Raw genomic sequence first — 22483 nt, forward strand, 5'->3', positions numbered from 1 at the left:
AGCTACTGTCACCAGAGATGCAGGCACTGGTGAAGCAGCTGAGGGAGGACATCAAGAAACAGCAAGATCTGTTGCAGTCCAGTACAGTCCACATGCTGGCAGCTGTGTGTGACCTGAGAGTGAAGGAGAGCATGTGTGCCAACAAAGCCCTGGACCACTGAACGGAGGTGCTAGTGAACAGTGTCCAGGAGGCAGAAGGGCACAGGTGGGGGGATGTGGAAGAGAGGGATCCATTTTCCCATGCCAGCACTCCCAGCAGCAGCCAGTCTCCTCCACAATGGGTGCTGCCAATGTGGGCCGAGGGCATGGCTTCAATGGTGGGGTCCGGACACACCAGACCCCAGCATTGGGCAGGTAGCACCAAGGCCTCAGTGGTTACCTATCTTGGCGAGGACAAGGAGCCGCTGGACTGTCACCCCTTGGCCTATTGGGCAAACTGCAGCCAGATGTGGCAGGATCTGGCCATTATTGCCCAGGAATACCTGCCCTGTCTACAAACCAGTGTTCCAAGAAAGAGGGTGTTCAGTGTTGCTGGGGATGTTGTGACACCCCATTGCACCTGCTTCGATCCTGGTTTCGTGGAGCAGCTGACTACATCCCCCCTCCCCCACCACCCAGCCTGTCTCTCACCCTCTGACACCTCAGTTTACATTTTCACTGACTGGCTTTCTTGCCTGCATTGCATGCCAGCTTCTGTCTTCTTTACTATTCCTTCCATCCAGAAAGAGCACACACACAGCAACTAGATGCTTCCTCAGCCTGACAAAGAGTTTTTAAACCCAAAAGCTTGCAGAGAAGAATTTCTCCAACGATTCAGTTGGTCTAATAAAAGATGTCAGATTGACCCTAAGAACCTTGTCTGGCCTATGTCGTTAGACCAACATGGCTACAACCCGCACCCCTTAACACACACACACACACACACACACAAGTGACACGAGTTTTGCTTTCAGCAGTTCGGGGTGCAGTTTCACAGAAACCCCTGCACTGCTCTGCCTGAAACCTGGCAGACTTCATGCCCGCATGAGAGGCTATGTATGTGGCAGGACAGGTGCTAATGAGGGTGGCCATTTAATGTCCCGCTGTCAGAGCTGGAGGCAGCAGTTTAGTTTCTCACCAGCCAGCAGGGGAAGAATATCTCCCTGCTGAGCTCCCGTGCCAGGAAGAACTTGGCGGTATAAGGGCTGGGGCTATATGGGGAGGAGGAGGCCTCAAATCATCCTGGGCATGACCTAAAACTGCACCCTGCCAGGGTAGATAGGCCTGGGTGGGACTGCTGCTGGCGTGGCAACCCCAGGAAATGCCAAGACTGTGAACCTCCCTGGTAAAAAGCGGGTAGGAGCAGGAGGCACCTGATAAACTCCAGCCACTGCACAGTCCTGGCTGGAGAAATCCCAGACTTGTAAGATCTTTGAGAGTCTGAGGTGTTCTGGTTGCCTCGGTGGAGTTGTGAGAGTGAGAACAGGGACTACCATCCCTGCAGTTTTCACCCCGCTGCACCTTAACACACACATCACGAGTTTTGCTTGTCAGCAGTTTGAGGTGCAGTTTCCCAGAAACCCCTGCACCTATCTCCTTGAAATCTAGCAGGCTTCATGGCCTCAGCAGGGGCTACTATCCCTGCAGTTTTCATCCCTCTCTGCCTTCACATTCACACATCACAAGTTTTCTTTTGAACAGTTTGAGGTGCAGTTTCCCAGAAACTCCTGAACCTATCTCCTTGACACTTGGCAGACTCCATTGCCTCCCAAGAGGCTAGCATTGCTGCAAGTCTCATCTGAATCAGGCAAGAAAGGGCAAAGTTATAGGCAGTTTTGTGATTCCCCAGGATAGCCTATAGCTGAAACACTATCGACATTCCAAAACAGCTCCAAAACAGTTTTGGCCAAAATGAAATGCGACAGTGATTCAAAACGCCGAAATGAATCACGGTCCCTCCAAAATGCCAAATCCAAAACAAAGCACAGCCATTTTGGACAGAGCTACAAAACACCAAAATGAAATACTGTCCCTCCAAAACGCCAGATCCAAAACTGAAATGAAACACAAGCATTTCACACAGCACTAATCTCTATTAACTTTGTGGCAGGACAGCACAGGCAGCCTGGAACTGTGGGCAGCCTGGATACATGCTTTGGAGGCTTGGGGGCTCCAGTCCTCCATACCCTTGGCAATTCTCACACAGGATCCAGCACCTCAAGCCCCTGGGGAATATTAGGCTTTCCCTGCTTATGGAGACACAGCCAGGAGATACCAGGGTTGGCTCTGTAAGCAAGGAATCTAAGCAGGTGCTCCAGGGGCTTGAAGGGCCAGATCCTGCATGAGAATTCCCAGGGTGTGCAGGATCAGGCCCCTTAAGCCCAAGAAAATGCATCACCCATTGACCCATAATGGGGAGGAAGAGCTCCTGTTATTTTAAGAGAAAAAGGGCAACAGGACAAGACCTTATGTCTAGTGTGGACAGGGGAGCAAAGGCCAGCTGCCACAAAGTCAGCAGCTAGAGTCAAGACAGTGGGAGCCTGATGATTCAGAGCAGTTGCTAGGGAGTCAGAGCAGGTGACAAGCAGTGGGAGGAGGAAGGAGTCATATATGCCTGAGCCTGGGAGTAGGAGCTGAGTCTGACCCTGGCCTCTGCAAGGAGAGGAGCTCCTGTCAGCTGAAAAAGATGACGGTGCCCCAACCTTCATTTCCTAGATAAAGACATTGTACAATGACATGATCAGCAGAGTACTGGTAAATGGGTACTTGACAGACCAGACTGCAGTGGAGTCAGGTGTCTGGCAGGACTGCCCACTCTCCCTGATCCTGTTTACGTGCATGATGGAATTGCTAGCACAGTGGCCCAGGCAGGACCCCAGGATCAGTGGCATAAAGGTCTCCAGGAGTAACAGGGAAGAAGTGTTGATCCTATACAGATGACCTCAGTATCATATGCAGGGTCAAGTGGTCTGTTGAAAGAATGTTACAACACACCCAGGTATATGGAGCAGTGTCAGGGGACAAGTTTCATAGTTTCTAGGGTTGGAAGGGACCTGAGTAGATCATTGAGTCCGACCCCCTGCCATGGCAGGAAAGAGTACTGGGGTCAAACGACCCCAGCAAGGTGATCGTCTAGCCTCCTCTTAAAGACGCCCAGGGTAGGAGCCAGCACCACTTCTCTTGGAAGTTGGTTCCAGATCCTAGCTGCCCTGACCGTGAAGCAGCGTCTCCTGATATCCAGCCTAAATCTACCCTCCGCCAGCTTGTGACCGTTATTCCTGGTCACTCCTGGTAGCGCTCGGGGGAACAGGGACTCTCCCAATGCCTGCTGGTCCCCTCTGACTAGTTTGTAACAGGCCACTAGATCCCCCTTCAGCCTTCTCTTTTGGAGGCTGAACAGGTTCAGGCCTAGTTCAACATAAACAAAAGCACCTGCCTAGTGCTGGGCAAATTCAGGGACCTGTCAGTCCTGGGGGTTTCCATCCCCCATGAGAGGGTAAAGATCCTTGGTGTGGGGTTTGCCCCAGAACTGGCTGGACAGAGGGAATGGGAAAAGACTAAGGCTAAGGCTAAACAGAGACTGGGACTAGAGTAATTGCACTGCCTGTCACTGGGGGCTGGGGGCACCTGGCACTCATGAAGGTGGTATTACTACTGATGCTTCTACACACCACATTAGTCTTCCCCCCCTCGAAGCAAGTCATTCACAGAGTCCAAAGAGCCATGTACATCTTCTTCTGGGACTCTAAGTGGGAAAAGGTGGCAATGACCACACTATGCAAAGCAAAACAGTTTGGAGGCAAAGGAATGCCAGACATCCTGCTGTTCCTCCGAGCCAGATTTGCAAACTGGCAACAGGGATAGAATCAAAAACAGCCCACTTTGTAAAGTATTTTGCAGAGCAACTACTGGGACAGTAGCAGGTGTACACAGTGGTCAGTGTGAGTCCACAGAGCATGGAGTCTCCATGGTCCTGAAACACTTCCAGGACAAACACAAATTGCATGATGAGGCCCAAACAACCCTGATGAATTACTGTAAGATGCAGGAGGTGGGAAGGGCAAGAAACATTATACTGCCTGTGGACCTACTACCTGATGACAGCTGCCAAGCCATATGGGAGTGAATCTTCCACAAGACCCTGAAGAAGGAACACAGAGACTTGAACTAGCAGGTAGCCCGCCAGGCACTCCACATGAGGACATGGAAACATAGTGTGGGGCACAGAGGCCCATCCAACTGCCCCAGGCTATCCTGCCGGTGGGAGGTGGAAACAGTCAACCACCTCCTCTGGGACTGCCCATATGCCAGAGAGGTGTGGGAGGCAGTACGCAAGCTCCTCCTGGCAGTGACAGGTTTAATAACCTTGACCGGAGAAGTGGCTCTGTACAGGCACTTAACTAAACAGCAAGGGACCCTGACTGCCCGCTTCAACCTATTCATCTACTGCCTCAGGAATGCCCTGTGGAAGACCAGGTACATGTTCATAAACAGGCACACAAACCTCCCAATCAAGGGCTGTATTAAAATGGGACTGAGTGAGATGTACTGGTACTACAGGAAGACAGTATATGGACATCATACAAAAGAGAGGAGACTGGCACAGACTGTTCAGAGGTAAGCCCTCCAAAGAAAGCAACAATGATGACACTGATGACAACACTGATGATGACAGAGTTGACAAATACAGTGACAAATACAGTGATGAGTGAAAAGACTGGGCAAACAGGCAGGGGAGTTGGGAAGCGGGGAAGGGAAGGGGGAAGGGGAGGGCACTGAGGTAGTCCTTTGCATGACAGTTGAAGGTGAGCGTTTCGGGTGCACGAGCATGCAGTGAACAACCAGTACAAGACAGGTTGGTAGAGGTATAGTTTTATATATATATATATATATATATACACTAGCCAATTGCCCGTCAAGAATGATGGAGGGGTGGGCGGGGGCAGGAATGGAGTACCGTCACCGAACCGCCCACGCTACTGCCTGGAGCAGAGTGGGGGAGCCGAGGCCAGCACTGGGGACCCGGCTGCCCGTCCCCCTGTCTGGTCCTCAGCGCGGCTTCGTAATCATGGCAGCGCTCCCCCATGCTTGGAGCACTCTGATTGGCTGTTTCCGTCAGCCAATCAGAGTGCAAATAAAGCATTATGAACAGACGGACAGACAGACAGACAGACTTAGGCTTTTATAATATTATAATCGTGTGTGTGTGTGTATGTGTATTTACACTTTTTTTTTCAAAAAAATTCCAAAAAACCCAGCACAGGTTGCTAGAATGGAAGCTGCAGGCACAGGCAGGTACTCTGGAGGCTGGGAGGGAGCCAGCTGATTGGGATGGGATTTGGCAGTGATATAGGGACCCAAGATGGGTTTTAAGACTTTTAAGTTAGAAACTGTCTGACTGTTGTTTTGTTTCTTTTGGCTGGAAATTTGGGTTGCTACTATAGAGGCAGTCACAGGCCACAGGGGTGCCTTGGATGCATTCTGTGCTTTGAGCCCTGGCTGGGCCAGAAAGGGATGCCCAATCAGAGGAGGCTGAAGCTGAGGGGCTGATGCCTGAGCAAGTGAATGGAATTAGAGTAAGACCTGTGAGGCATGGGCATAGCTATGGGGGAGGCTGGAGGCCATGATTAGTGCCCCTAAGGCAATTAGGACCTGTAGAGCCATGATTGGTGCCAGTAAGTCTAGATTAGTGCCAGCAGGGTACAGGTGGTGCCAACAAGGATTGGAACAGTTTTTATTAGAAGACTGAGGGTCCAATGGGTGGGACAGCCTTCCACTATAATATAACAGACTCCCACTGTAATATAACATTTACATTGAAGTATAGCAGGCAAAACAGTGAGGGGGTACACTGTGGAGGTGGAGTGGGGCAGCATTGGTGTGCCCACCCTCAGGGGCCAGTCCTGTCACAGACCCACAGTATGAGTGGGCAGGACAACAGGACACATCTGCACCACTTAATGAAGTGGATCAGCTGTGCCAGGACACATCGCAGCACAGCTGATCCTCCTTGTTTGGCAATGTCTGTTAATAGCCCTAGTCTTTGTTCTCTGTCATGCTCTTCCTTGGCTCACAGATCTTTAAATGATTCAGCTGGTGCCTATCAGGTGGAGGGAACCAACCTTACTGGGGATGCACCCAGCTTCCAAAGAGATGTGCATCGCAGCCAAGAACCAGTGCATCTCCAACATCTAACTGCCTATTTGTTCAGCTAAACCCAAATATGTAAACATGCATTCAACAAGGGCTTCCCTTGACCTCTATCTCATACAGGAAGGATCTTACTGTGTCACCTGGTGTTGCAGACTTGAGATTTAGCAGTTAGCTGAGATTCACAATGAGAAAAACAAAGATGCAGTGAGTGCATTACTCTCTGGATGTTTTACAAGTTGTTCAGCATGGTTGGCAGTAAGTTGGTGCATTGCTTTGGGGTTACCTTTAGATCCCAGTTCTGCCCAGTGCTCCTGATGAGCAGAACTCTGATCAGCATGGGAAGCAGAATTCCCCAGGTGCTGTCAGACCCAGTCAGATCCATACAAGTTCCCTGTACCCAGCTCAGACATCTGCTCTGCCTGCCTGGCTCTGTGCTGCTTGTCTGCAGCAGGCAGGACGGTGGCAGGCGTGTGCCTTCCCCAGAGCTGGGCTGCCACTGCCCATCAGCATTCTGCCGGCGTGTTCTCTCCCCAGTCAGGTTTTAGTGTTCCTGCTGTAACAGCAGCCCTCGCAGACCTGCCCAGCCTCCAGCTTCTCTGCTCATGGCTTTTGACTTCAGCTGCTGATTTGTGGAAGATGAAATCTGATGTGAGCGGCAGCTCGTGAGGAGTTGAGCTGCTGATCCCATCCATCGGATTTGCAGCGTGCCAGTGTAGCTAAGCAGGTGCCTCCTGCGGGCAGTGAGGCTGGCACACAAGCTTTCTGCAGCCTGCATTTATGACTCTGTAGCTGGAGACTGCTGGTTGTCATGGGGTGGAAATCACAGCAAGATGCAGTATGCTTGCAGTATGCTTGCACTTCAGATGCTTGCACAGGGGCCAGGGTCCCACCCCAGCTTCCCAGGGATTCCATCTTCCTGGAGAGGTCATCAGAGCACCCCATGCTTGACTTGAGAAGGTGAATGCTGAGCTTTACAAAGAGGCCCAGGGGATTTGGGCACCCAGTTCACATTAGAGTGAATGAGGGTTGAGCCCTTTGAAAATCTCAGCCTGTGGGTGGTACCTGGGAGAGACATCATGAGATCATACCTATTGGACAAGGATAGCTGTTATCAACTATAAGTGTCCTGGGGTGCCTCAAGGTAGTCTGACCTCTGGCCATCAACCCTAGCCTGCTGACCTCCCCACATCCCAAAATGCCTATTTGCTCCTGACCTGCCATGACTTTATGATATTTAAATTAGGTAGTATGCCCTCAGTTCTGTAGTGGGGAGAGCAACTTTAGGTGCCTTTCTACATTCATATCCCTGAGTCCCCTTGCCCTGTTTCCTTATGATTCCATGGACTCTCTGGAGTCATCAGTCCAGTGGGCAACTCCCTCAATTTAGGCCCTCAGGTAGGCTGGAACAAAACAGTTTGAATCAGGCTGGGGTAAGTGCTTGGCCTTATCTTGATTTTGCCTCTCCCTCTGAGCCTACTCCTAGAAATCCTCCCATCTCCCACTCCAGACCTTCAGTTCCAACCACCCTGTAATCAGCTTCAGCCAGGGTGCCTTTCCCCAGCTATCTCTAGACTTCCACCCCAAAACCTTCCAGGGCTATCCCTACCACAGTCCTCCTGGACCTCTCACAGTAGCCAGTTTCCAGCACCATTTCCACCAGTTCCCAGCCAAGAGCTCCTGCTTTCAGTTCTGCCCTGGTCAGATTTCCTGTTCCACACCTGGACCTGGGTTTATATCCCCAGGGCTTGCCTTTCCCAGACTCCCAGTAGCTCACGTTAACACATTTCCTTCCTCTTACACTGGTAGCATGGTATGGACCTGTTACAACAACCCTTCTGCCTTCTTAAGTAGCCCAGATTAGCACATGGCAGCCTCTCATTTGGGGATTGCTAGGATGATGGTTCATGATGTGGATCCTACAACCCCACACTCTCGAAAAGTCTACTTGCTTGATACAAGACCCAAACTCCCTGGCACCATGCCACAACCTAGGATGAAGCAGAAAATAAATCCTGAATCAAACACTGGTCTCAGGTATAAAGAGGCTTTCTGATTTTCAGTTCCAGGCAATAAACAATTCTAAAACACCCAAAGAAAGAGTGTTAGGCAATAAGCACCAGAAACAGTCACACAATTTGTGTTGCCTTCCTCTTGTTTTACTGCAGTTTCTTTATACAAGGCCATGTGACTACTCAGTTTTTATCTAACATTAGTTTGTGTTGGATACTTTAAAAATCCACTCAGCTACTGAATAGCAGCAAATTCCTACTTTTCTATTGGATGTTACACTAATAGGGTGGATTGTACCCAAGACCAGGACTTAATACAAAGCAGTGTTGGAAACTGTGGGTGCAGTTATTAAAAACAATGCCTTGTTGCATAAATGTAATAGAAAATGTGTCTAAGATCATCAATATTTCACTGTTCAGGACTGCAAAGGAAAGTATGACAGAATCATAGAAAAACGGAGCTGGAAGGGACTTCAGGAGGTCATCTAGCCCAGCCCTCTGCTCATGGCAGCATTAGTCTGTCTATACCACCTCAGACAACCACTTGTTTAATCTTCACTTAACTGCCAGTGACAGAGATTTCACAGCCTCTCTACTGTAGGAGTACTGTAGAGTTATCTTGCATAATGTAATGAGACACAACCTCTTTAGATAATGGTGAGAGTACTTTTATTATATTATCTTCCCTTATTATTGACTATCAGCAGCCTTTTATACTAAATATGTCTTTGAAACGTAGGTGTAGTGCTGGGGAGAGGGGTATGAAATGCACAAAATGCAAAAACAGAGATTTGGTAACAATGATACAAAGCTCAAATTAATGAGCTATCTTTATGTCTATAATGGGTACAGACAAATGTAATGTTTATACCCTTGGAATCAGAATTATACCAACGTAACAGAAGTGGCAGACAGCCAATGCTAACTCCCAAACCACAATGTGACAGCTCTGAAGTCAGCTGTGACTTCCCTTAGTGGCCAAACTCTATCTCCCTCTCAGCTCCTCAGGGAACCCCCTTGCTGTCCTGCCTGCCATGATCTGATGGAAATTGTATTTTACATCAGGAGACTGTGCCTCAGAGTCCCAGAGTGTGCCCACTGGATCCCCATTTGGCCTAGTTTCACTTGCTTGTCAGGCCCCCAGTCCTTCTTGTGGCCAAAATAGACCCAGAATTCAGTACCCTACCATGCCCCACTGGTACCCACATCTCACTAGCTAATTGGGCATTATTGGCCCTTTCCATGCCCTCACATGCTAACTTACCTTAGAGTCATTAATTGTGGCCTCCAGATGCCCCTATAGCCATGCCCATGCCTCCCAGGGCTTACTCTGTCTTCATTCTCTGGGTGTCCTGCAGCCCTGCCTACCTCTCAACTTACTCAGTTCACTGGGCCACTGGCCCTGACAAGTGTCTCCTGATTTCCTCGACCCCTCACCCTATCTGGGTTTCTAACCTTCCCAGACTTCAGCTCCTCTATTTAGGTCTTGGCCCTGGTAGCCCTAGCACACCCCACTCTGCTCAGGTCTCAGGTATTTGCCTGTGGACCTTCTGGCTGCACTTTCCCTTTTCAAGTAATAGGAAGCTGTATCTCTCTGTTACACGGGGTTACTTCACCCACCCCAGTGACTGAGTCTGGGGTAAAATTCCACCAATGCAAATCCAGGGGTTTAGGTGCAGCATGTCCATGCCCATTGCCAGGTAACTGTTTGCTAAAGAAGGAGGGTACATGGCAGTGCAGTTATGCTGTTTCTAATGATAGTGTTAGCTCACCCTGGCCTTTTTGCAAAGCAGTGCATCATGCCACAGTGATGCACCTTTAGTCATGAACAGGGCACCTTCTTCCTACCAAGGTAGTCTTTAGTGCTTGGGCACAATGCAAGCTTGCCCATTGCCTCTGGCATCTGTCCCATGGCCAAGGTACTGGGTCCAGCCCAGGACCAATTCCTTAGCCACAGGGTCAGACTGTGCCAGGCATATTGTTGGTAAAGCTAATTGGGTACTTTCTGCAAAAACCTTTTTCACTGAAAAATGCCTCTTCTTGGAAAGGGCATTTTGTTGCAGGAATACCTCAGCTGTTCCCAAGTTTTCCTTAAGAACATTTCTCAGAGTGACTTCACATCCAGAGCAGCCAGGAAATTTGCTAAACTAACCTGAGAGGTGGGAAGCCCAGAATCAAGTCCCCACCTTGTCTGATTTATTCCAGGGACTTGCACCTAGAAGGCCTCCATGCGTAGTGAGTGCCTTGACTACTGGGCTAGCAGGTCAGTCCCAGTCCTGCCTCCTGGAAACTTCCCTTGGGTCAGAAACAAAGAAAGAGCCATACTCTGAAGCCAGGGATCTGGCAGGCCCCTGGGAAGGGGAAGCCCAGTATCAATGAGGCAGAGCTGGAAGCTGAACCTGGGTCTCCCCCAGTGCTTAAGCTGCTGCCTGGTCCCTGATGGGCCTCTCCTCTCACCTTTCAAGAGGTGTCATTTCATTCTGCATCAGACAGAAACAAGTTGAAAAGTTTATGTGGAATGAAACAACCATTCCCCACAAGCCCTAATAGGTAAGCCTTAGCCACACATCTTCTCTTTCGCACTGCTGCCATAGCAGGTGGTGGGCTCTGGGACACTTAGGTAGACTTCAGACACTTCTCAGCCCCAAAAGCCGTACTCTTGTGATGTGATGCAATTCCTGTCCTCCACAGGGGGCCTGATTGGCAGTGCCCCTTGGTGTCATAGCATGGAAAACTCCAGCATCCATGTAATGTGCAACCCATATCAGGGCTGGGCTAAGAAAGAGAAAGACCTGGGGAACTGAGCATTGGGGTGTCCTGGTCCAGTGCTACCACAGAGGAGACTCACAGCCCCTGAAAATGCTTTAAGTCCTTCACCACCTGTTCAGTCTTGCTGTAGAATTCTTCTTGCGCTGAGCTGATGTGAAAGGGAAGTTAGAAAGTGAAGGAACCCATGCTGTCCAGTACCCATGTGGGAAGCACCATGATGATGACTGCTTATATGGTGACTTGCAGTGACGTGACCTTGGCTCCAGTACAACTTCTGAGATGGGGAAAGGGTACTGGGCCTGCAGTTATCTACCATTCAGATGTATACCCACATGGGACCTGGGAGCTCTCCACTGGTACCTTGTGAGTTCTCCTGCTCTATATATTCTGTCCCTTCAACCACAATACCCACATAATCTGTGTGATCTGATTCCTACTTAAGCTTCCTCTTTTTCTTCTTTCATACAGTGTCAACTTCCAAATCTATGAGCCCTGTTCTGGTATTATCACTCAATGTACGGATTCCATCTACCCCATATGGGCATTTGTAAAGATTGCAACTTTTGACTAACTGCTGTGCTGTTTGTTGGACACTGCATTTGTACAAGGGGCTGTCCAAGATGTTTATCTTGTGAAGTGTTGTTTCTCATAGATTTCATAGACATTAGGGCTGGAAGGGCCCTCACGAGATCATTGGGTCCAGCCCCCTGCCCAAGGGGCAGGAAGTCAGCTGGGGTCAGATGACCCCAGCAAAATAAGCACCCAAATGCAACTTGAACGTATCCAGGTGCTTGCACCAATTCTGGGGAGAGTCTGTTCCAGACTCTGGAGACTTGGACAGTAAAGAAGTTTTTTCTTATGTCCAGTCTAAAACGGTCTTCCAGAAGTTTGTGAAACACTGGACTTAGTCTTCCCTAGGGGAACCCTGGTGAACAGACATTCTCCTAGGCCCTGATGTACTTATAGGCTGCCACCAAGTCCCCTCTGAGCCTATGCTTTTCCAAGCCGAAGAGTCCCGTGTCTCTCAGCCTCTCCTTATAAGACCAGTTCTCTTGACCTCTGATCATGTGTGGCTCTCCCCTGGACTCTCTCAAGCTTCTTCACATCCTTTTTAAAGTGTGGAGCCCAGAATTGGATGCAGTACTCCAGCTGCAGCCTCATCAAGGCTGAGGAAAGTGGGAGGATGACGTCTCTGGTTTTGCTTGAGATGCATTGGTGGATGCAAACCAGAGATTGCTTTGCTTTGCCAGCCATGGCATCACATTGGTGGCCCATGTTCAGCTTGTGGTCAATCAAGACCCTCAAGTCTCTTTCAGCTGTGGTGCTAGTGAGCATATCACTGCCAAGCCTGTAAGTATGATGCTATTTTTTTCTTCCAGGGTGGAGTACCCTGCATTTCTTTACGTTGAATGCCATCAGGTTTTGGTCCACACACTTCGTAAGCATGTCCGAGTTGGCCTGTATATCTAGCCTGTCCTCCAGTGTGAGGGCTTCCCCCACAGTTCAGTGTCATCCACGAACTATGCCAGTCCATATCTTATGCCTAAATCCAGATCATTAATGAAGATATTGAAGAGTACCGGCCTAAGTACTGAGCCCTGGGGGACTCCACATTGATTTGTTCCCATCAACTAGTACCCTTTGGGTCCGAACCTGAAGCTAGTTCCCCAGCCATCAGACTGTGAGATGGTGGAGGCTACAGTTCCCCAGCTTGGTTGTGAGGACATCATGGGAAACCAAGTCAAAGGCCTTCTTGAAATCCAGAAAAATGACATCAACCTCATCTCCCTTGGCCACAGGCAATGACCTGGTGACGGCACTCCAGGTTCTTGACAACCTGGGCAACAGTGATCATCACCTGCTGGAATTCACCATCCAGCCCAGGGTGTCAAGGGCCTGCAGCAAGGCAGTACCCCTTGACTTCAAGAGGGCCAACTTCAATGAGTTGAGGAGGTCGGTAGGAGAGGCACTGGGGTCCTGGAGAGTAGGGGAACTGGGTGCCCAAGATGAGTGGTCATTCCTTAAGGAGACGATACTCATAGCCCAAGGGGTGACAATCCCAATGAGAACCAAAGGGGGCAAGAGTGCTTAGAAGCTCCCCTGGCTCACCAGGGGCATTCGGGAATGCCTGATTGCCAAAAAGGAGGTGTACACCCAGCGGAAAGGAGGGGCTATCACCAAAGAGGAGTATACCTCCATCGCTTGAGTCTGTAAGGAGGCTGTTAGGAAAGCTAAGGCAGATATGGAACTAGGGCTAGCATCAAAGATCAAGGACAACAAAAAGTCCTTTGTTAAATACATAGGGAGTATGAAGAAGGCACTGGGTAATGTGGGACCCCTGCAGGATACGCCAGGCAATCTGGTGGTTGCACCAGAGGAAAAAGTAGACCTTTTAAAGAATTTCTTTGCCTCCATTTTTTTGTGCAGGGACCGGGACTCCCCCACCAAGATTCAGGATAGACTCAGGAAAGACTCTGCCAGGCCTAGAGTCAGGGAAGACTGAGTTAGAGAACTTCTGGAGGGGCTGGACGTGTTCAAATCAGCAGGTCCAGATGCTCTCCACCCTGGAGTGTTGAGGAAATTGGCAGGGGTTATCACAGGGCCCCTGGCATGAGTTTATGAATACTCATTGTGCTCTGGTGAGGTGCTGGATGATGGGAAGAGGGCCAATGTGATCCCCATCTTCAAAAAGGGAGGAAGGACCTGGGCAACTATAGGCCCATTAGTCTTAGTTCAATCCTGGGGAAGCTCTTTGAGAAGATTATCAAGGAACACAGCTGTGAAGGACCAGCAGCAAGGATGATGCTCAGGGGCAACCATCATGGTTTCATTAGGGGCAGATCCTGTCAAACCAACCTGGTTTCCTTGTATGATCCAGTCACAAAATCACTGGACTCAGGTGTCATGGTGGATGTAGTCTTTCTGGACTTCAGCAAGGCCTTTGACACTGTCTCTCACCACATTTTCATTAAAAAGCTAGATGACTGTGGCATTGATGCCTACACAGTCACGTGGATTGCAAATTGGCTGAGGGGCTGCACTCAGAGAGTGATGGTGGACAGGTCATATTCAACCTGGAGGGATGTGAGCAGTGAAGTCCCCCAGGGCTTGGTCCTTGGGCCCGCACTGTTCAATTTCTTTATTAGCAACTTGGACAAGGGGGTGAAAAGCACCCTGTTTAAATTCACGTACAACACCAAGATTTGGGGTGAGGTGGACACATTAGAAGGGAGGGACAGGATACAGCTGGACCTGGACAGGTTACAGGGGTAGGCAAATGAGAATAGGATGGGATTCAATACTGATAAGTGCAGGGTGCTGGGGAACTCCCTTCTCGAAAGCACAGTGGCAGAAAGAGATCTTAGAGTCATTACTGACTCCCAAGATGAACATGGGCCACTAATGCGAGGACACGGTCAGTAGGGCTAACCATACCTTGTTGTGCATCCACAGATACATCACAAGCAGGGCCAAAGAGGTGATCCTCCCCCTCTATGCGACAGTGGTCAGCTGCAGCTGGAGTACTGTATCCAGTTCTGGGTGCCACACTTCAGGAGGGATGTGGACAACATTGAGAGGGTCCAAAGGAGGGCCACCTGCATGATCAAGGGGCAACAGGGCAGGCCCTACAAGGAGAAGCTATGGGACCTGAACCTGTTCAGCCTCCACAAGAGAAGGCTGAAGGGGAACCTGGTGGCTGTCTATAAACTTACTAGGAGGAGCCAGTAGGGGATTGGGAGACACCTCGTTCCCCCAAGCACCTCCCAGAGTAACAAGGAATAATGGACATAAGTTGTTAGAGGGTAGGTTTAGACTAGACATTAGAAGGCACTACTTCACAGTCAGGGTGGCTAGGATCTGGAACCGACTTCCAAGGGAAATGGTGCTGGCTCCTACCTTGGGGGTCTTTAAGCAGAGACTTGACGTTTACCTGGTTGGGGTCATTTGAGGCCAGTTTTCTCTCCTGCGCAGGACAGGGGGTCAGACTAGAAGATCTGTAAGGCCCCTTCCAACCCTACATCTATGAATCTATGTCAAGCCTCACGAGGTGTTCTCTCACTTGATCTACGCCAATTGTGGACCCATCTCCTGAGCCCTGGATGCTTTGCACCCTGTCTGACAGCATGACCCACCTGGGCGGGTGGAAAACTGATGCAAAGTAATCATTTAGGAGATTGGCCATTTCTTCTCAGATGTCAGCTGCCCCATTTGACCTTTGTGGGGGGGCCAATGTTGCTTTTGTTCTTCGTCTGACTTCCCAAAGATCTGACGAAAGACTTTATGTTATCCTTGATTCTGGTGGCTACCCTGAATTCAGTTACTGCTTTGGCTTTTCTGGACCGCTCCCTACAGGTACAGGCTAGTGCTGACTAGTCCTCCTTGGTGATGATTCCAGTTTTCCATCTGGTGTAGGCTTCTCTCTTAAGTTTCAGGAGACCCAGAAGTTCCCTGTTGAGCCAAGAGGGCTTCCCTGCCTTCTAACTGCATTTCTTGAGGGACGGGATGGGCTTCCCTTGTGGTTTGAGGATTGAGTTCTTTAGGAAGAACCATTCCTCAGGCCAGATAAATTTCAGGATCCTCTCAGCTATATCCCAGATACAGGCCCCTGGGAGGCAGCAGACCTCATGGGCTAAGGGTTCAGAGCAGCAGATCGTACCCTCTGCAGCCCTCAGGAGGGAGTCACCCACAACAACCACTCTGCATCTCGTCTTAGGCGTGGTTGCTGGATGCCTTCCTCCATCAAGCACTGGAGTCAGTGATTCTGCTGGCTCTGCTGATATTGCTATGAGGAGTTCATGTATATTGTGGAGTTCCAGGGGGAACTTTGTCCAAGTGACCCCAGGCTGGACTTCATGGGCATCCTCTTGTTTGCCCTTGCCCTGCTAGCCTTCTTTGTTCTTCCATCTTCATTGCTCAGGCGAAGAGACTGGCAGTAGGAATCAGTCTTGTCTTTGCCATCCCTGATGACATGCAGCCTCTGCACCATGGCCTGGAGCTCCCCTATTTGGCACTCTAGGGACTCTAATGCAGAGCACACCCCACAAGGGGTGGTGTCTTTGTTCCTGAACCCAAGTGCCTGCATTCATGCCATGTAACCCCCACAGCCAAGAGCCAGAGGCTCCATCTGGGTGGAGTCCAGAGCCATGGGCTCCATCTGAGTGGAGGCCTCAGGGGCACCAGAGTGCAGGGTTTGAAGCACCTATATCCAGATCTCAATCTGTTCAGCTTGAGCCATTCTTCTGTCAAGGTCGTGTCCAATGGGGAAATTGTTTGGTGGTGGTACAAAAAGCTGCAGGAATAGGTCTGACCTTTTCCAGTGGCCAGCCTATTCCATTTGCTGCCCATAGGTTTGGTTCAGCATCCCCAATCTCTTCCATGAGCTTCTTGTGCAGCCTGTTATGAATCTCTGTGCACTGCTAAAGTACAGTGTCAAGCTTTTTAGTGTGACAACTCCTGGACCATATCGGAGCACAATATTCTGCTGGGTGATTCTAAATACTTTGAAATTGGCACCCTATGTCAATGGGGGCTATAGTGACTACCTTCTCATAGTGCCTACGAGCAAAACTAAAAGTCACTACCAAGGCAATTGGATTTTCTATTTTCGAGCTGCCTCTTGATGTACAGTCAACTAGTGTGACTCAGACAAAGGGAAAGTTCTTCCCAGAGCAGCTCAGCTCCTTGGAAAACATGTTGCATGACAATAGACAACTTCATGCTCTCAAGCAGCTCAGGCAAGATCACCTACTTAGTCCTGACAGGGTATCTGCTCTGGACATGAATGTGGTTTCCTGTCTGGAGGTACCTTGGTCTTTGCTTTTTGGCATCTGTGTGGCAGTTTAAGCTGCTCCTCTCTATTTCTAGGCAGATACTGGTTAGTCCTCTGCCCAGCCCTGTCTCTTGGTAGGGGCATGGGTGGCAAGTCACATTCATCTCTCCAATGCTTACTGCAATGGTATTATTACTATTAATAATTAATAGCAACTAAATTTTTAAGTACTGTTATTAATATTATTATAAAGTATTTATGAAGAGCCCATCACTGTGGAATCTGGGCCCCCTGTTCCAAGGCAGCAGGACTCCTTTTTCCTGCCAGCCAGTCTAGAAAGCTGAAGGGGACTTTTCTCCACCCTTCTTCAGTCTGCAGTCCTCAATATCTATCATCATCCCATCACCATAATAAAGAAGCACTTCACAATCTGTAATGTATGGACTCCTCCTAGTCCTTCTATGTAATAGGAGAGTCCCAGCATATACATTTTACAGCTACAAATATTATTTGGCTCTTATGCAATCATTTTCATCCACAGAGTCAAAAGCATTTCACAAGGGAAGTCAAACCGAAGTCAAACACAAGGGAAACTGAGGTGCAGAATCAAAAAAATTTTGCTCAAGGTCAGTCTGCTAGCTAGGAGTGCAGCTGGAATTTGAGCCTGGGCCTCCTGAGTCCTAGCTTAGTGCTCTTGGGAGGAAAGAATGAAAGGTTTTGAATCTCTGTCCTCTTACCACTGCAGTAAGCGTTGGAGAGATAAATGGCGCTGACTACTGTACCAGTGCCTGTCTAGGAGGCAATACATGAGACGATGTTAGAGGGTGCTGGAACAAAGTGTACTTTCTTCCCTTGTATTCCATCCATGGGTGACTGGTGCCTCTTGAGTCAGGCGGGACATGTGCCCCCCCACAGCGACCAGTCAGCGACAGGGGGTGTCCCCCCACAACTGATCACGCTGACCAGGGTGGGGGGAGGGGAGTCCCCCTGCATCCCATCTCACCCACCAAGAAGCAGCCAAGGGATTTACAGAAGTGGCTGCAGCCACGGCTGCTTCACCTGGCCAGTGCTTGCAGGGGAAGTGCCGGCCCTTCTGCCAGCCCCCCCTGCCCATCACTTAAGTGGTGAGGACAGCCACCAGGGGGTGCACCAGCGCTCTCAGGAGGTGCACCTGCACCCCCTATGCATAGCCACTGATCCCATCAACCCTTAAGCTTCTGTAAAGAGGCAGAGCACTTCAGAAATAACCTGAGCTGCAATAGTTTTTGTCCATCAAGATTTGCCCATTAGTTTATGCTGAGCACTCATTAGCTCATAAGGCCTAGCACTATCCAGAACCTTCACTTCTACTGTCTGAACAGTGCTTTTATCAAGCACTTTTTGACGTACTTCCACATGACTCAAATGCTCCTGAGATTCCCAGTGCTTTTTAGTTAATAGAAATTGCAGCTGGAAAAGGCTGGGTTTGCATTAGATGCTATATCTGGTGGACCTCTTATTTATTACAACAGGATCTCTCTGCTGTCACAGCTTCTTCACTGAGACACCGTGAGTTACAGACGGTATAAAATTTTTCACCAAGCTACAGCATCAAATAGCTAAAATGTATTTCCTTTTTAGAAATTGCCCAATACAGACCAGAAAACATTAACCCCATAAGCTGCCTGCATCCTTCCCACACTCCTGTCAAATGGTTAGAGCTCTCCATCCATCCATTCATTCATCCAGGTGATGGTGAGAGCAGAGGGCTTGGTACCCTGCTGTCCCTCTCTATGCCTAACAAGAGTGATGGTGAGATCTGCTTTGAGATCTTGTCTAGAAAAGCAGTGTACGTAGGCCAGGTGTATTTTCCTTTGAGTTCATGGGAATCCCCCTTGAGCAGAAAAAGCCAAATTTATGTCACACTGTGCCACAGGAAGTACTCTGTACTGTGGAAGTTACCAGCTAGTCCAAAAAAGTGTGACCATAAAAAGGGTGCTGGGGATGATGGGAGGAGGTTTCTGATTATGATGCAAGACTGACTAATGAATGCTTTTATGCTCAGCTCCTTGTGGGACCATATATACATTTTTTGCCTTTTTCTTTTAAAAATCTAATGTAATAAAAGGCTTGGTCTGTTTGTCTGTGTGTCTGTCTGGCCGTAACACTTCTGGCCAACTGGGTATGCACTGCTGAGAGCGTGGCAGCGATTGGCTGGGGAGGGCTGGGCTGCACAGGCCCAAGTTTGCGGTGCTGCCAGGGAAGTTTGGTGGCAGGGAACATGCTCCAGCTGCCCGAGCAGCAGGGCTTCCCCCCTGCCTGAGGGTGATCTGGGGGATCATGGTGGTGGCGCTCCCCAGAACAGCCAGCAGGGAGGGGGAGGTGGCGGGCAGGCGGGGAGGAAAGGAGCGGGGAGGCAGGAGGATGCTGGCCAGGTGGACCTGAAGCAGTGGGGGGTGGGCGGAGTGGGGTTTGACCTGAAGCAGTGGGAGAGGTGTGGGGGGAGAGCAGGCGCTAGATGAGGAGCAGCAGGGGGAAGTAGGAGGGGGAGCAGGGCTGGACCTGAAGCGGCAGTGAGGTGGAGTGGGGTCTGATGAGGAGCGACAGGGTGGGAAAGGGGACACAGGGGCCAGACACAGGGCACCGTCCCTGCTGTACCCCCCCACCCCCATTCTTGATGGGTAATTTGCTAGTTTTTCAAATAATGGTCTAAAAAGCTTTCTCGATCCTGAAGCAGCAAGAGGCAAGACAGTCTGTCCTGGGTGAAGAAGAAACCTCAGAGCAGTGAGAGGAAAACATAAATATGGCAACCCCTTCTCCCCCACAATTCAATGAACTATTTTGATAATTAATTATAATGAGATTTCAAAAATTAAATCATAGTACAGTACTTTCTTATAAATACTGCATAATTTCTGCTTCTATGTAGTTACTGAAATCATACAAAGAAAGTAGAGTGATTGACTACTATTTCCAATGTGCTTTGAATGGGAAAGAACTGATATATGATTTACTTTTGAAAAATAAGAATGAACATCTATCTAATGGCTGCAGTGAGGCACACCAAGTTTTGCTTGGGGTAGGGCTTTCAAGGAGTTAACAAGGTGGCTGATGTTGTAAAGGTATTCGTACATGGAAAGATCTTTGCAGCTCATATAAATCTTTATTGAAAAACTAGCCAATTGCCCATCAAGAATGATGGGGGGAAAGGGGCAGGGATGGAGCACTGCCATCCACTCCCCTGCGCTGCTGTCCCAGTCCGTCCACGCCGTTGCCCATCATGACTGGCACAGGGGGTGGGGGGAACAGTTGAGGACAGAGCACTGCCACAAAGTGGCCCACGGTACCGCTGCTCCACTTCTGGCCCTGTGTGCCACCCCATCCCCTGCATCTGGCCCTGTGTGCCAGAGCAGGGGGCAGGCAAGGCCAGCACCGAGCCACCAGCACCCTGTGACACCGTCACTTCCTTGGTGGTGTGGGGTGCTGTTGGATGCGGTGGTGAGGCTGGATCTGCCTCCGGCCCTGTGCGCCCTCCCCCACCCCCCACATCCAGCCCTATGCACTAGAACGGGAGGGGGGGGTGAGGCCAACACCTCTGGCCTCACCCATCCACTCTGGCCCCTCAGTCCCCACCATCCTAGGGGGGAGGGGGGGATGGAGCCCCGCATCAGGCCCTGCCCCCACTTCCTATCCAGGCCTGTTCCCCCATCCCCCTGCCACATTGGGTCCGAGCCCATTTCCTCTCTTCTCCATCCCTCTCTACCACCAAGGAGCAGGGCCGTGGGGTGGGGGGTGAAGTCAATGCTGCTGTCCTTGCCCCCTCACTCCGACCCTGCTGGGGGCAGTGGGGACAGTGCCACCATGACAGCGGAGACTGAGGGCCCAGAGCAGGGGAGGCGAGGTCAGTGGGGATTGAGGCAGAGGGGGACAGGGGACAGCACCACCATGACACCAGGGATTGAGATGTTAGGGGTGGAGCCAGTGGCTTTGGCCTTTCCCCCTCCCCCCGCCCCGCTTTGTCCGCTATGTTGCTGCCACCTCCAGGGAGTAGAGCCAGGGAAGGTGAAGCCAGCAATGCTGACCTTCTCCCCCCAACCCCATGTCCCTACCATAATGGTGGTGCTCCACTGCACCACCACCTCCTGTCCAAAACACTCTAGGAGCCTTCTGATTGGCTGCCGAGACAGCCAATCAGAGTGCAAATAAAGTATTACAGACAGACAAACAGACAGAAAGACTAAGGCTTTTATAATATTAGAATAATTGGAAAACTTGATACCTAGGATGAGCACTTTGTGTTTCTTGAGCTTTGGTTGCGCATTTTTCAAAGTCCTCATCCCAGGCCCTCCTGAATAATGTCACGATCCAATGTGTCTATTTTACAAAGGTTCAGGGGGGTGGTATGGGGGCAGGAGAGAATGCTGCGGGTGGAGGGATATGTCGTGGAGATGAGAAGCAGAAAGGGAGTGAGTGAAGACAGGAATAAGGAATAGAACGAAACTCTCCTACCTCATGGGTGATCAGAGAGGAGGTACAGTTTTCATCCAAGAAGCCATAGACATCCCTGAAGGATGCCATTTCACTATGAAACTCTCCCATGTACCCTACAGGCACTTCGAGAAGTCAGGTTAAACAACACAGGGCATGTTTACGTGTGCAATTAATGCGACCGAATATATTCCCACTCGGTTTGAGTAAACTAACCCCGATGTCACCGTCTACACACGTTTAAGTACAGTAATTTACTGTACTGCTGGATACCACTTGTATCTGACAGGACTACCTGGCAACACAGTAAATTAATCTACTGCACTCTAATTGCCACGCACATGTAGCTAGTGAGGCTTTACTGTGTAGAAAATTAGTCTGCTTTGCAGTAAAATGTCTTGTGTAGATGCACCCATAGTAAACCCCATTCTTTAAGTCTTGTATTACTGTGGGTAATCTGGGTGCACAGGGTCTGACTCCTGACTTGCGCTGTCTTGAGTTTGGCTCTCCCTGCACACACACAAGCAGTAGAGACCACCTCCTAGCACACAAACTACAACACACCTACCCCTTCCATCTGTGGAATGGAAGCAATTCAATCCCTCACCACATATATACATTCCTTCTTTACACAGTGGGGAAAACCCATACACCAAGGGTATCACCAGCAGATTTTCCACCCTGGATGGCAGCAGCAGCCAGAGCAGCAGCAGGGGCTGGGCCGGCAGTGGTTATGGCCATGTCAGTGGCAACCACGTCCATCATTTTGGTACCTCTTCAAAATCAGTGCCTGGGGCTGAGGCCTCACTCACCCACTACTACTTATGCTGCTGCCGCACATACCTCTATACCCCAGAGATTCCCGCCCCGACACACAGGCCTCTTGCTGCATCCCACATGCTACATAGCCTCATATTCACTCCTCTTCCCAGCCCTTCCTCGCTGCTGGGGGCTCACAGTAGGTGTGGCCATATTTCCTAAGGCTGGCTTCTACAGGGGAGATATTTCATTTCCAAGCAGAATCTGGCAAGTTTCATCACAGCTGACATGATACACCCCAGGATCCTTCCACCAGCAGCCCTGCCAATTGCTTTCTGGTCTGCTCCACCACCCTGCAGGAAGTGGGAGGGTGATTTAGCAAACAGAGCCCTTTTGTCAGAAGGCCTCTCCCAAGCTGTCCATGCGCAGACAGAACTGAAACACACTGCTACTTTGCAGTTAATTTATTCTTTTAATAGATCAATTTTATCAGCTATTAAAGTGGGTTTCTTCCATTAGCCAGGAAAGTCCAATGGCAGCAAATCTGATTTGTATTATTTGGGTAGAAGATGAAAAA

This window comes from Crocodylus siamensis, chromosome 13 (assembly GCF_052110815.1).
Source record: "Crocodylus siamensis isolate JL-2025a chromosome 13, ASM5211081v1, whole genome shotgun sequence".
NCBI classification, from domain to species: domain Eukaryota; kingdom Metazoa; phylum Chordata; order Crocodylia; family Crocodylidae; genus Crocodylus; species Crocodylus siamensis.